Source organism: Anomaloglossus baeobatrachus, chromosome 5, assembly GCF_048569485.1.
Source record: "Anomaloglossus baeobatrachus isolate aAnoBae1 chromosome 5, aAnoBae1.hap1, whole genome shotgun sequence".
Classification (NCBI taxonomy): domain Eukaryota; kingdom Metazoa; phylum Chordata; class Amphibia; order Anura; family Aromobatidae; genus Anomaloglossus; species Anomaloglossus baeobatrachus.
Window position 1 is genome coordinate 187,923,249 of NC_134357.1, and position 16,525 is coordinate 187,939,773.

Here is a 16,525-nt window from a genome sequence, read left to right on the forward strand (position 1 = left end):
TGCCACATTTCAATCAAAATTGCTTTGATGAATCGGGGTCTTAGACTTTAATAATATTTTGTGCACTTGTAAAATCATGTTTTTTACACACTTCTTGTATAGAAGCCAACCATATAAAAACAAGTTGCTTCTACACTCCTAAGTTAACTCAAGTTAAACTAATTGCATTGATTAGATGTAAGTGAATCTTTTGATATTTTTCCCGAAAAATTATATTTGTGGTGAATCAATTTGCCACGAATTGCAAAACCTTCAATTGTGCTGTATAAATTTATGTAACCCTTTGAGCATAGGTGCAGCTAGTGGTTCAGCTCAGGTGGCAATCGAAACATGTAAGTGGGCCCCTATCCAAGTAATTATATGTACAACTAGGTTGAGGCTATGTGTCCACATTGCTTTTTACCTGCTTTTTACCTGCTTTTTTGCTGCTTTTTCAACTGCAGCGTTTAATGCCGAAATGGATGTGTTCTGTTTTTCAAGCAAAGTCTATGGGAATTTGGGTTTCTTGTGCCCACTATGCAGTTCAAACTGCAGCCTTTTTCTGGCAGAAATTTGGGCAAAAACTCTGCTTTGCAGTTCAAAACGCAAATGGCAAAAACAATTGACATGTCAATTGTTTTTGCCATTTGAGTTTTGCACTGCAAAGCTGAGTTTTTGTCCAAATTTCTGCCAGAAAAAGGCTGCAGTTTGAACTGCATAGTGGGCACAAGAAACCCAAATTCCCATAGACTTTGCTTGAAAAGCAGAACACATCCATTTCGGTATTAAACGCTGCAGTTGAAAAAGCAGCAAAAAAGCAGGTAAAAAGCAATGTGGACACATAGCCTAACACAGCCTAATAATAGGTATAGGGGAATAGAGGTGAGTGAACCTTTGGGAGTAAGGGTTAAGAGGGCACAGTTGAACCTTAGATAAGGTTTTGTTTGTGACCCTGACTTGTTCCAAATCTCAATGGAAGTCAGTAATTGGGCAGTTTGTGTCTCCACCCACATGTAGCCAGCCGTAAGCAGATCATTTCTGGGGAAAGTTAGCAGGGTTTTTCAAAATGTTTTATTTTTTGTGTGTGTAAGTGCACATTACATCTGATCTTGCTGATTTTACCCCCAGTGTGAGCCATTTAAACACTGTATGCAGCTTGCACAGAGCTGAGCATCAATCATACCCCAGCACAGCGCTGCTCGTTTGAGTGGTTTACACTCATAACTCACTTTAACTTCGAACCCAAACTTTGTCTTTTTTGTTAGTCAGTTTATGAACCTGAACTTCGAATCTGGAACCTAAAGTTCACTCATCTCTATAGGAGAACCTCAGCAGATGACAATGCTGTTACTGAAAATTTGTAGTGATGGGCAAACCCGAACCGAAAATTTCAGGGTCTGTACTGGAAACTAGTGATGAGCGAACCTGAGGTTCGAGGTTCGGGTTTGAAAAAAGACTATAAAAAAAACAGAGTTTGAGTTTGAAGTTCTAGTGAGTTATGAGTGCAAACCACTTAACAGAACAGCCCTGTGCTTGGTTATGATTGATGCTCAGCCCTGTTTGAGCCATGTACGGTGTTTGAATGGCTCATACTGGGGGTAAAATCAACAGAATCAGATGCAGTATGCACATACACACAAAAACAATAAAAAAATTGAAGAACCCTGCCCATTCTCTTCAGGAAGTGTTATGCTTATGGCTATTGCATGGGCGGAGACACAAACTATTCCATTTCCATTGAAGTTCGGTTGAAGTCTGGGTCACAAACCGAACCTTATTTAACTTCCAAATGTTCGCTTATCTCACCTGGAAACCTACTTTCTGTGCAAAGACCTCAAACACATACTTCTCAGGGAAGTCCGTGTTACTGTTCAGCCAAATTAAAAAAAAAGTTGAAAGGAAGCAAAATGGAGATTAAAATAAAAGAATTATACTTAACAAGTCTCCCGCCTGGCTGTCACACTGCCTCCAGTTCCACTCATTAGCCTCATGCATGTTCATTACTTTCCCCACCCACCCTCTGTGACAGTGTCTGTGATTGGTTGCAGTCAGACTGCCAGATTTCCGGTGTCTGTATTTGGTTGTGGAGTATAAAAATAAATGAATAATTGGAAAAAATGGCGGAGGTATGTTGATACCCAGTGCAGATAAAGCAGACAGCTACAGGTTGCAGCCCCCACCTGTGTGCGTTATCTTTGTTGTGTATCAAAATAGGAGGGACCCATGCAGCTTGCTTTTACTAATGAATCATTTAAAAATGGCATACGTTCCCCAATTTTGATACCCAGCCTAGATAAAGCAGACAGCTGGGGGCTGGTATTCTCAAGCTGAGGAAGCCCATGGTTATTGCCACCCCCAGGCAAACAATAGAAGCCTGCAGTTCCCCCGGAATTGTCACATACATTAGATGCGACAATTTTGGCGCTTTACCAGGCTCAAACCAGTTGCCCTGGAGTGATGGCAATCTGGGTAATATAAGGAGTTAATGACAGCTGTGATTTGTCAAAAATCACAGCTGTCATCAAGTCTGAGGTTAATAACGGGGAGTGGTCTACGAGATGCTCCCCCATTACTAATTGTGTAAGTGAAAAGAAATAACCAAAAAACACAGAGATAAGTCCTTTATTTAAAAAAAACTAAATTTTTCTCCAATTTATTAACTCCCAAAACATCCCTGCAGGTCCGACAAAATCCACATGAAGTCCCATGATGATCCTGGCTCTGCTACATTTTGTGGTCACAGTGCGTGGTCACATTAGAAAATGTGACTGCATATTAAAAATTAAAAATACAAACATAAAAAACGCATACAAATCATGAATAGCTGTTCGCTACTAAAAACATGACTTTTGTGTTAAACAAAAAATAAACAAGAAACACTGGTATTGCTAAGTATAAAACGACCTGATTTATAACACTGTGACATTATTTATTCCCTACGGCAAACACTAAAAAAAATAACAAAAAGACAAGCTAAAAATGTAATTTTTTCATCATACTAACACATACATTTTTATTATAAAAAAAAAACAATCAAAAAGTTGTAATTAAAACTATGGTATAAATGAAAACACTAAACCTTCCCGCAATAAACAGGCGCTAATATGGCTCAATTGGGAAAAAAGATGAAAAAGTTACAATACATGCAAAGACAAATGCAATGCAAAAACAAATTTAATGTAAAAATAGCAAAGCATAAAAAAGCAATATAACTCTGATATCACTGTAATTGCACTGACCCAAAGAATCAATAGGTCATATCACTTCTCCAGCACAGCAAACCACACAAACATAAATATAAAAAAAACAATAACTGAATGGCTAGTTTTTGCTCATTCTGCATCTGAAAAATGTGAATAAAAAGTGAACAAAAAATGTTATTTGCCTCAAAATGGTACCAAAAAAATCTTCAATTTGTCGCTCAAAAAATAAGGTCCCATACAGCTCTGTTTGCCAAATAATAAAAAAAGTTACAGCTCTCACAACATGGCGAAGGAAAAATATTTATTTTTTTAAAAAAAAAAGTTTTATTGTGTGATAATAGCAAAATGTAAAAAACCTATATAAATCTGGTATTGCTATAATTGCATTGACATGAATAAGTGAACGGCGCAAGAATAAAAATAAGAACTATTCTCATACTCATATTTGTTCATTTTACCTCTCAAAAATCAGAATAAGGCTCGACTCACATTTATTCGGTGCTCTCCGACAAGCGTTTACATCAGGGTTTCCGTGTATATACAAAACAATGCGATTCAGACAAAACTCAAGATGGACGATTAACTATAATGAGGCAAATGAAGACATTTTGCAATTTGTCTGGTCTCTGTTCTCATGGTGTCTTTTCGTTTTAGGTATTTTTTTTTAGCGCAAAAGTATGGAAAACCGTAGTTCTGTGCACACCTAAAAAGATGAATACCACAAGAACAGATGCCGAATGGAGTGGAAAGTGTCTCTATTTGCCTCATTATAGTGAGTGGTTTCATCATGGTTTTTGTCTGAATCGCATGTTTGGGGTATTTACACGAAACTTAGTTGTAAGTTGTCAGCATAGAGCAAAAGAATATGTTCCCAGCCTTGTAGTTAGAACAATCAAAAAAGCCATATACCCCCAAAATATTACCAATTAAAAAACAAGTAATCTTGCACAAAACTTACGCACCACCCACGTCATCTGTCACTAGAAATATAGGGGGCTCCCACATTAGTGGTAGAACAAAGCCTGGAAAAGCAACAGCTCCCAACCCCAAAGTAAAATTCGTGAAATCTGTGCTCCCAAATCCAAATGCCCCCCTCCTTCTGTGCCCTCTGTGCCAAAACTGCAGTAACTGGCCACATGTTTATCACTATTGTAGTGGGGAGAGCACACAGAACAATTTACAGGGTGCATGTCACCACAAGCACAAGCCAGGAGGTTGACATATTGGTAATTATCCAGAAAAAAATCATGAAGTGCATACTATAAAATAGTCACTGCACGCATAGATAAATTCATTGAGAGGTGCAATTTGTATGATGTGGTCACTCTTGGGGGTTTTCTGCTTTTTTTTGCAAATTAAGCATCCATCGCATTTTTGTGCGGGCTGTGGAATTCAGCTGAGTTTGTCCGGCACTGAAGTCCGCTAATCTGAACTCAGTTGAACTCTTGACCTCATACCAGCAGAACAAGTAATCAGATGAGCTGACTCCATTGTCGGCCGATTACTTGTTTTGTGTCCCGCTGCATCCATCGCAGAGTGTGTGGGCTGAAGTTCAACTGAGTTCAGATCAGGCGACTCCAGTGCCGGCCAAACTCAGCTGACCTCACAGCCCGCACACGCTGCGATTGATGCAGCAGTACACAGAACAAGTAATCAGCCGACACTGGAGTCAGTTGATCTGATTACTTGTTCTGCTGGCTGTGTGGTCAGGAGTAGGGATGAGTGAGCAGTAAAATGTTTGGGTGTTCGACCAACACAGGATCAGGAGGCGCAGCCATGGGCACTACCAGTTCAACATACTTTTTCAACAAAGACTTAAGAAAGACATTGTGAATCTTGAAAGTCTCTGGGAGAGCCAAGTGGAAAGCAACAGGATTAATAATCTCCAAAATCTTATAAGGTCCAATAAACCTTGGCTTAAATTTCGGAGAAGAAACTTTCATAGGAACATGTCTGGAAGACAACCAGACCAAGTCCCCTATCTTAAACCGGGGACCCACAGTCCTACGCCAGTTGCCAAACCATTGGGCATTTTCCTGGGAGTGGGACAATTTATCCACCACCTGATCCCAAATTTGCTCCATTTTCTCTACTGCAGAATCAACACCCAGGCAGGCTGAAGCCTCCATCTGCCCTGACGAAAACCGAGGATGAAAACCGAAATTGCAAAAAAAAGGAGACATCAAAGTGGCAGAACTAACTCTATTATTAAGAGCAAACTCAGCCAAAGACAAAATAGAAACCCAGTCATCCTGATCAGCCGACACAAAACATCTCAAATAGGTTTGCAAAGTCAGATTTGTCCTCTCAGTCTGTCCATTGGTCTGAGGATGAAATGCAGAAGAGAAGGACAACTCAATTCCCAGCCTAGAACAAGAAGCTCTCCAAAATCTAGACACAAATTGGACTCCCCCGTCGGACTCAAAGTTCTCAGGAATACCATGCAAATGAACCACCTGACGAAGAAACAAAGGCACCAACTCCAAAGCTGATGGCAAATTCGGCAGCGGCACCAAATGAATAATTTTGGAAAGTCTATCACAGATTACCCAAACAACCGACATGCCCTGAGAAACAGGGGGAGCAGAAATAAAATCCGTTGAGATGTGAATCCATGGTCTCTTGGGCACAGGCAATGGCAATAACAGTCCACTAGAACGAGAACAACAAGGCTTGGATCTTGAACAGATCCCACAGGATTGCACAAAACTCCTCACATCACAAGATAGAGAAGGCCACCAAAAGGACCTACTCACCAAATCCCTGGTGCCAAAAATCCCAGGATGACCAGCCAACACGGAACAATGAATTTTAGACATCACTTTACTCCTTCATTGGTCATGAACATACAATTTCCCCACAAGACATCTTTCAGGTTTGTTCTCCTGAAATTTCTCAAGAGCAAGTCTCAAATCAGGTGAAATCGCAGAGAGCATCACTCCCTCATGCAGGATGGTAGCAGGCTCGGTCACATCTAGAGAATCAGCAAAGAAACTCCTAGAAAGGGCATCCGCTTTAATACAGTATTCTTATGCCCGGAATATAAGAGACCACAAAATTAAAGCGCGTGAAAAACAAGGCCCATCAAGCCTGCATGGGATTCAACCTCCTGGCAGATTCAAGATAGATCAAATTCTTATGATCAGTAAGTACAACAATTTGATGTCTCGCCCCCTCCAGACAATGTCACCATTCCTCAAAGGCCCACTTCATAGCTAGAGATGAGCCACCACCTTAGTGTTCGAGTTCAGTTCGGTTTGTCAAACTTGGGTAGTGTTCGTCGAACACTTTCAAACACCTTTGAACACCATTGAAAACAATGGCAGGCAAACACAAACACATACAAACATGCACAAACACGAATGCACACACACATATTATGCTAACTTTACCTTTAGTTCCATCGCCGGCCTCCTGGGACTTGCAGTTCGCCGGTACAAGATGTGTATCGGGTCACCATCGCGACCGACGCCGGAACTTCCTCTGACAGAGCGCTGACGGCAAAGGCAGGAGCCGCTTGCCTCTGATTGGCCAGTGCGCTGCCTTTGAGTAGCGCTTGACAGAGGAAGTTCCTCCCTCGTCGCGATGGTTACCCGATACACATCCTGTAGCGGCGAACTACGTGTATCAGGTAACCATCGCGATGAGGGAGGAACTTCCTCTGTCAGACGCTACTCAAAGGCAGTGCGCTGGCCAATCAGTGGCAAGCGGCTCCTACCTTTGACGTCAGCGCTCTGGCAGCGTAAGTTCCGGCATCGATCGCCATGGTTAACCGATACACATTTTGTACCGGTGAACTTCAAGTCCCAGGAGGCCGGCGATGGAACGGAAGGTAAGGTGAGCATAATATGTGTATGTGCGTGTATGTTTGTGTATGTTTCTGTGTGTTTGTGTGTGTTTGTGCATGTGTTGGATGGCACAATAGGGGACCAGGATGGGACATTTAACAAGTTGTGGAAGGAATTGTCTGCATTGCAATGATTTCCTATGGGAAATCTTGCTTTGCTAAACGATTAACTTAGTTAACAAGCACACTCCCAGAACGAATTGTTCTCGTTAACCAAGATTCCACTGTATTAACATTGAATGACTGTATTACTGTGAAAAGCCAGTTACGCTTTTGGTGATCGAACCGTTATTGAACATAACCTCGAACTGTCGAACTTGAAACTAATTGTTCACGTTCGTTGAACGACTCGAACATCGCCTAAAACAGGTTGAATTTGAGATTGGCGAACAGTTCTATTCGAACACCGCTCATCTCTATTCATAGCCAATAATTCCCGATTCCCCACATCATAATTTTGTTCTGGTGGAGAAAATTTCAGGGAAAAGAAAGCACAGGGTCTAAGTTTAGAAGTCACAGGGTCTCTTTGAGACAAGACAGCCCCTGCTCCGATCTCTGATGCATCAATCTCTACCTGGAATGGAAGAGACACATCAGGTTGCCGCAAGACTGGAGCAGAAGTAAACCTCCTTTTCAGCTCCTGAAAGGCTAAGACTGCCTCTGGAGACCAATTGACCACTTCAGCTCCCTTTTTGGTCAAATGAGTCAACGGCTAGACAATACTGGAAAAATTGCCAATAAATTTACGATAAAAATTAGCAAAACGCAAAAACTTCTGAACGGCTTTCAAAGAAGTAGGCTGAACCCGATCATGAATGGCCTGGACTTTGACCGGATCCATCTCAATAGAAGATGGGGACAAAATAAACCTCAAAAAAGAGATTTTTTGTACGCCAAAAAGATATTTCAATCCTTTGACATATAACGCATTGTCCCAAGGGAACCTGAAACACTGTCCACACCTGTTCAACTTGAGAATCCCAGTCGTCAGAAAAAAATCAAAATGTCATCTAAATAGACAATCAAAAACTTGTCAACAAAGTTCTAGAAAATATCATTCATGAAAGATTGGAAGACTGAAGGGGCATAGTGAGCCCAAAGGGCATCATTAGGTACTCAAAATGCCCCTCAGGGGTATTAAACGCCGTCTTCCATTTATCACCCTGCTTAATGCGAAGATTATATGCTCCCCGAAGATCGAACTTAATAAACCAACTAGCACCCTTCACTCTGGAAAATAGATCGGAAATCAGAGGCAATGGATACTGATATTTAACCGTAATTTTATTAAGGAGATGATAGTCAATACAGGGTCACAATGAGCCATCCTTCTTGGCTACAAAGAAAAAAATGGCATCCAAAGGTGAAGATGACAGCCTGATATGACCCTTCTCCAAAGACTCCTTAATATAAGTCCGCATAGCAACATGTTCAGGTACAGATAAATTGAAAAGCCGTCCCTTAGGAAATTTGCATCCAGGCACTAAGTCAATAGTGTAATCATAGTCCCTATGCGGAGGCAAGGACACAGCCTCGGGCTCATTAAATACATCAATGAAATCGGTCAAGTAGTCAGGGACCTCCTGTGTCTGAGAGGAAATAGACAAAACAGGAGTAACACTTTGCATACATTGACAGCCCCACCTAGTCACAGACAAAGATGTCCAGTCCAAAACAGGATTATGGGTTTGCAACCAAGGGTGTTATGATCCGGAACCATGGAAGATCACCACAAATCATTGGCAAAAAGGTGACAAGAGCATTGGCAACTAATCTGGCCGCCATCCCCTTACTAACCAACACAACTAGAAGTAGCCAAGGGGTGAACTAACATCCTGTGCACCGCGAACCCAGCCGGAGAACTAACTATCCTAAAGGTAGGAAAGATGAATAACTCTCTGCCTCAGAAAATAGACAAGAATAGCAAGCCCCCCACATTCAAAGACTGCGGTGATATAGGAAAAACACAATACACAGGTAGATGACAGGATTAGCAAAAGGTGAGGCCCCCGCTGACTAAAATAGGAAAAGACAGGAAAGGGACTGATGGTAGCCAGAGAAAAACCCTGCAAAATACCAACTTCCTGATAGTACAAAAAGGCCCTCAGATCGCTCGATATGAACTCCGTCCTATACCAAGTGCCCTTGTCATACCAATGAACAGAAAGCAAGAATTATAACAAATTCAACAAGCCATAAACACATGGACCCAAAGGAGCTATACTCCAAACAGAACTGCAGGGAGTTCCTCAACAATCCACTGAGGGGGAAAATCCCTGGAAGGAAATAAACTGAAACCAACCACAACAAATGACAAACCCAGATAAGCAAAAGAACCAGGCAATAAATAAAGAGCAAGAACTTATCTGGAGTGGATGTGATGTAGAGCAGGATTAAGCAGGCTGGAGATACAAAGAACAACTGACATCCGGCAACAGCCTGCAATCAGACCAGGACTTAAATAAGCAGAGAGTTAGGAAAGGAAACACCCACTGCACAACACACCTGGTCTCTGTCCAAACCCTTCCTGGCCACCAGATGGAGCCTCCCAGCAGCCAAGACATAACTAACATTCACAACAGTACCCCCCCTTGAGGAGGGGTCATCGAACCCTCACCCACGCCACCGGGTCGCTCGGGATGAGCATGATGGAAGGCGCGAACCAACCTGTCCGCATGAATGTCAGAAGCCACAACCCAAGAGTTATCCTCCTGCCCATAACCCTTCCATTTCACAAGGTACTGAAGCTGACGCCTACTGCGACGGGAATGCAGAATTTTTTCAACCTCATACTCCAGATCCCCTTGTACCAAAACAGGGTCAGGAGGCGCTTCTGCAGGAACTGCCGGCTCCACATGTTTCTTCAACAAGGACTTATGGAAGACATTGTGAATCTTAAATGACGCAGGCAGAGTCAAACGGAAAGATACAGGATTAATAATCTCCAAAATCTTATAAGGTCCAATAAATCTGGGCTTAAATTTAGGAGACGGAACTCTCATAGGAATATTTTTAGAGGACAACCACACCATGTCCCCTACTTTAAACCGGGGACCAACAGTCCGACGCCGGTTGGCAAACTTTTGGGCAGTTTCTTGGGACTGAAACAATTTATCCACTACCTGCCCCCAAATCTGCTGCATTCTGTTGACCACCGAATCCACCCCCGGACAGTCAGACGCCTCAAGCTGCCCTGAGAGGAACCTAGGGTGATACCCAAAATTGCAGAAAAAGGGGGACACCAACGTGGTAGAGCTAGCTCTATTGTTAAGGGCAAATTCAGCCAAAGGCAAAAACCAAAACCCAGTCATCCTGATCCGCAGAAACAAAACACCGTAAATAGGTCTCCAGGGTCTGGTTAGCCCTTTCAGTCTGACCGTTGGTCTGAGGATGAAACGCCGAGGAGAAAGACAGCTGAACACCTAATTTGGAGCAAAAAATTGGAGCAAAAAATCCTCCAAAACCTGGATACAAACTGCACCCCTCTGTCAGAAACAATGTTTTTGGGAATACCATGCAAACGGACAACATGTTGCAAAAACAAAGGCACCAACTCTGATGAAGACGGCAACTTAGATAGGGGAACCAAGTGGACCATCTTGGAGAATCTGTCATTTTCTGAGAGATGGGAAGCTCTGAAATAAAATCCATAGAGATGTGCGTCCAAGGTTTTTTAGGTACAGGCAAAGGCAATAATAGCCCACTAGAACGTGAACAACAGGGCTTAGACCTAGAACAAACTCCACACGACTGCACAAAACGACGGACATCTCGGGACAGGGAAGGCCACCAAAAAGAGCGTCTCACAAGATCCCGAGTACCAAAAATGCCAGGATGACCCGCCAAAACAGAGCAATGAACCTCAGAGACAACTCGGTCTCTCCATTGGTCTGGGACAAACAGTTTCCCTGTAGGACATCTCTCAGGTTTATCCCCCTGAAATTCCGCCAGTGCCAACCGCAGATCAGGCGAAATAGCCGAGAAAACTACACCATCATTCAGGATAGTAGACGGTTCGACAACCTCCAAAGAGTCAGCGCAGAAACTCCTGGAAAGGGCATCGGCCTTAACATTCTTGGTGCCCGGCAAAAAAGAGACCACAAAATTAAACCGGGTAAAAAACAAAGCCCACCTAGCCTGCCAAGGATTCAACCTCTTGGCCGATTCCAGATAAATGAGATTCTTGTGGTCCGTAAGCACCACAACTTGATGCCTAGCCACCTCCAACCAATGCCTCCACTCTTCAAATGCCCACTTCATAGCCAATAATTCCCGGTTCCCCACATCATAATTCCGTTCAGAAGGAGCAAACTTCCGAGAGAAAAAGGCACAGGGCTTAAGTTTACCCGAAGTAGCGTCTCGTTGAGACAGAACAGCACCTGCTCCGATCTCTGAGGCATCGATCTCAACTTGAAATGGGCGAGACACATCAGGTTGCTGCAGAACTGGGGCAGAAGTGAATCGCCTTTTAAGCTCCTGGAAGGCCACAATAGCCTCAGGGGTCCAATGCTCAGCATCAGCTCCCTTCTTTGTCAAATCTGTCAGAGGTTTGACAATGGCAGAAAAATTGGCTATAAATTTACGGTAAAAATTATCAAACCCCAAAAACCGCTGCAGGGATTTTAGAGAAGTCGGTTGCACCCAGTCGTAAATAGCCTGAACCTTAACCGGGTCCATTTCAATAGCGGAGGGAGACAGGATGAAGCCCAAAAAGGAAATCCTTTGCACCCCAAAGAGGCACTTTGACCCCTTAACGTACAGTGCATTATCCTTAAGTATCTGAAAAACATCCCATACTTGCCCCACATGAGAGTCCCAATCATCAGAAAAAATAAAGATGTCATCCAAATACACAATCAAAAATTTACCAATAAGGTCCCGAAAAATATCATTCATGAAGGCCTGGAAGACGGAGGGTGCATTAGTGAGCCCAAAAGGCATCACTAGGTACTCAAAATGCCCATCAGGAGTATTAAAAGCCGTCTTCCATTCATTACCCTCCTTAATACGGATGAGATTATACGCACCCTTGAGATCCAGTTTCGTAAACCATTTGTCACTCTGCACTCTAGAGAACAGATCAGACATCAGAGGCAAAGTGTACTGATATTTGACTGTAATTTTATTAAGAAGACGGTAATCAATACAAGGCCTCAACGAACCATCTTTCTTAGCAACAAAGAAGAAGCCAGCACCCAAAGGAGAAGATGAGGGCCGAATGTGCCCCTTCTCCAATGATTCTCTGATGTATGACCGCATGGCATCATGTTCGGGCACAGACAAGTTGAAAATCCGCCCCTTGGGAAATTTACAACCGGGCACCAACTCAGTGGCACAGTCCCAGTCCCGGTGTGGGGGCAGAGAATCAGATTCCTGGTCATTAAATACATCACGGAAATCAGACAAGAAAGCCGGAACATCAACTGCCTGAGCAGACGTGGACGACACGGAAAGGTAATGATGCAAACCTTGACAACCCCAACTAACTACCGACAAGGATCTCCAGTCAAGAACCGGATTATGGGTCTGCAACCACGGAAATCCCAGTACCAAGGTATCCTGTAGATTATGCAATACTAAAAATGTACAAGTTTCCTGATGCGCTGGTGCAACTCTCATAGGCACCTGGGTCCAAAATTGGGGTTTATGTTCTGCCAAAGGGGTAGCATCAATGCCCCTTAAAGGAATAGGAGTTTGCAAAGGAACCATGGGAAAACCACAATCGCTAGCAAACCCAAAATCCATCAAATTGAGCGCTGCCCCTGAGTCCACAAAGGCAAATGCAGAAAAGGAAGACAATGAGCAAATCAATGTGACAGACAAAAGAAACTTTGGTTGCAAAGATCCCACAGTAACAGAAGAAGCCAATCTCCTTTCACGTTTAGGGCAGACAGAGATGTTATGAGAAGCGTCTCCACAATAGAAGCACAGTCTATTCTTCCGTCTGAACCCCTGCCGACTAGCATTAAAAAGGACCCTATCACACTCCATAGGCTCCAAAGGCTGTTCCACAGGCACAAAACCAGCAGGTATCTTCCTGCGCTCACGTAAACGCCTATCAATCTGAATGGCCAAAGTCATAGAGGCATCAAGACCAGAAGGGACGGGAAATCCTACCATTACATCCTTCACAGCATCCGCAATACCCTTGCGAAAAGAGCCGCAAGCGCATCATCATTCCATTTGGTAAGGACCGCCCACTTACGAAATTTCTGACAAAACGTTTCTGCAGAATCCAAACTCTGAGTTAAGGACAACAAGACCTTTTCTGCTTGGTCCACAATATTGGGTTCGTCATATAATAATCCCAAGGCCTGAAAAAAGGAGTCCACATCATTGAGAATCGGATCATCAGACGCTAAAGAGAAGGCCCAGTCCTGAGGGTCACCACGCAGCAAGGAGATGACAATCTTAACCTGCTGTACGGGATTCCCTGAGGACTTAGGGCGCAGGTCAAAAAATAATTTACAATTATTTTTGAAGCTCAAAAATCTCGACCTATCTCCCGAAAAAAATTCAGGAACGGGAATTTTAGGCCCTGCAAGGGGAGTCTGTGCAAGATAAGACTCTATACGACGAACCTTAGCATCAAAATGAGCAACACGCTCACCCAATTCATCCATGCTAGACAAAAGAAATCTTCCACAGAACCCAAAGAAGAAGAGGAAAAACACAAAAAAAAATAATTCTCACAGCAGTTTTTTTTTTTTTTTTTTTTCTTTCTTAAGAGTACCCTTTAAATTTGTTTGGCCGGATGTACTGTTATGATCCGGAACCATGGAAGATCACCACAAATCATTGGCAAAAAGGTGACAAGAGCATTGGCAACTAATCTGGCCGCCATCCCCTTACTAGCCAACACAACTAGAAGTAGCCGAGGGGTGAACTAACATCCTGTGCACCGCGAACCCAGCCGGAGAACTAACTATCCGAAAGGTAGGAAAGATGAATAACACTCTGCCTCAGAAAATAGACAAGAATAGCAAGCCCCCCACATTCAAAGACTGCGGTGATATAGGAAAAACACAATACACAGATAGATGACAGGATTAGCAAAAGGTGAGGCCCCCGCTGACTAAAATAGGAAAAGACAGGAAAGGGACTGATGGTAGCCAGAGAAAAACCCTGCAAAATACCAACTTCCTGATAGTACAAAAAGGCCCTCAGATCGCTCGATATGAACTCCATCCTATACCAGGTGCCCTTGTCATACCAATGAACAGAAAACAAGAATTATAACAAATTCAACAAGCCATAAACACATGGACCCAAAGGAGCTATACTCCACAGAGAACTGCAGGGAGTTCCTCAACAATCCACTGAGGGGGAAAATCCCTGGAAGGAAATAAACTGAAACCAACCACAACAAATGACAAACCCAGATAAGCAAAAGAACCAGGCAATAAATAAAGAGCAAGAACTTATCTGGAGTGGATGTGATGTAGAGCAGGATTAAGCAGGCTGGAGATACAAAGAACAACTGACATCCGGCAACAGCCTGCAATCAGACCAGGACTTAAATAAGCAGAGAGTTAGGAAAGGAAACACCCACTGCACAACACACCTGGTCTCTGTCCAAACTCTTCCTGGCCACCAGATGGAGCCTCCCAGCAGCCAAGACATAACTAACATTCACAACACAAGGGAATCCCAGTACCAAAATGGCATGCAAATTATGTAACACCAAAAACTTACAAACCTTCTGATGGTCAGGCGCGACCTGCATCGTCACCTGGGTCCAAAACTGGGGCTTATTTTCATCTAAAGGAGTAGTATCAATACCCCTCAAAGGAATAGGAGTTTGCAAAGTTACCATAGGGAAACCACAATGCTCAGCAAACCCAAAATCCATCAAGTTCAGGGCCGCTCCTGAATCAATAAAAGCCAGAGCCTAAAATGACGACAGGGAACAGATCAAAGAAACTGACAAAAGAAACTTAGATTATACATTGCCCAAAGAAAACGAATAGGCAAATCGTTTCTCGCGCTTAGGGCAGACAGAAATAGTATGAGAGGCGTCTCCACAGAAAAAAAGTTATATAGTTATATAGGCCTAAACCAAATGGCCTGATTACAAATCCTACTCAGCTGTTCAGTTCCCATTCAGCAAGTCAGCTGCATTACCAGCACTGACCACAAGAGGGAGCCCAAACTGGAATCTAATTCAAATGTATTCACAACACCCCCTGCTGCGAATTGCAGTCCGCAGCCGCACCAAAAAATGGCACTTTCATAGAAGTGCGATCTTCTGGCACTGTATCCAACTCTTCCAGCGGCCCTGGTGGCAGCTGGCACACTAGGTAATAAGTGGTTAATATCAGCTTTGTTTTACCAGCTAGAATTAAGCCTGAGATTGTTAATGTCAGGCCAAGTTTGGGGGAGGAACTACTTTCTGAGCATGCTCAGTACAGAAAACAGGATCCTGTCTATCAGGATGCGGCGACTTCCGGTACAGCAGGATCTGGTGGCCATTGAGCTGCATTGCAGGTACCGCCACAATATGAAGGATCCAGTGAGATGCAGTATTTTGACTGAGGTAAAAAACGCAACAAGTAGCGTTTTTGAAACATGGTAAAATACCGCAAAACACCAGATCTAGTGTATGACGCACGCAACCACATGTGACCGCAGCTTGCTGCGATTCCATTGCAAATGCATTGAACTGACAACGCATTGACATACCGATTAGCTGCAGCAGACGATATCGTAGCAGACGTGTGCTGCAGCTAATCAGGGTAAGATCAGCTGTTCTGCAGTCCTGTTGTGACCGTGCGCACTCCCGCGGTCACAACAGATCTGAAGAAGCGAGGACGCATGCTCCGCCCTCTCATGCACCGCCCTCTCATGCACCATAATACTGTGGGTTTCAGAAACATGGCGCCGGAGATGAGCGCTATGCGCAGGCGCTAACTCCGACGCCATGTAACTGAAGATTTGAAATTTACATATGGCCAGTGAGAGGGAGGAACAGGCGGCGGGGGGGGGGTGGATACACGTGCATAACCCGCCCGGACATTAGCAGCAGAGGTGCACACATCAATCAAAAAGTGCGTGAATTTTCAAACTTTATAAAGTTGAATTTCACAGCCTAAACACCCGAGCTGCGCACTAATGGTATGTACACAATGTGCCTGATAGTGCCAGTACTGCACTGGCTGCACCTTATATAGGAAAATGCTGATGTTTGGTTCCCTTTAAGAAAATTCTGCACCTTTTGAAAGATTACCGCACCTGCGGCAAAAAAACGCAGCAAACTACACCCAAAAACTGCATGCGGTTTTACCTCGGTTTTGCCGCGGCATTGCCATGGTTTTTCCGCGGGTTGGTACCTGTGTTTTTATGCTTTCAGTGCAATAAAGCACGTTACAAAAAAAAATAAAAAAATGTGTGTTGTCATTTCCTTCTTCTTCTTAGATAGATAGATAGATAGATAGAAAGAGGAATGGATAGATAGATAGATAGAGGGATAGATAGATAGATAGACAAGATAAAAATA

General features: G+C 43.4%; 1 protein-coding gene across 1 annotated transcript in view; it reads right to left on the minus strand.

Annotated features, from left to right (window-relative positions):
* LOC142311037 (heparan-alpha-glucosaminide N-acetyltransferase-like) overlaps nucleotides 1-16,525 on the minus strand; it is a 1,039,195-nt gene that overhangs the window by 489,587 nt on the left and 533,083 nt on the right. The gene's annotated exons all lie outside the window — the stretch shown is intronic.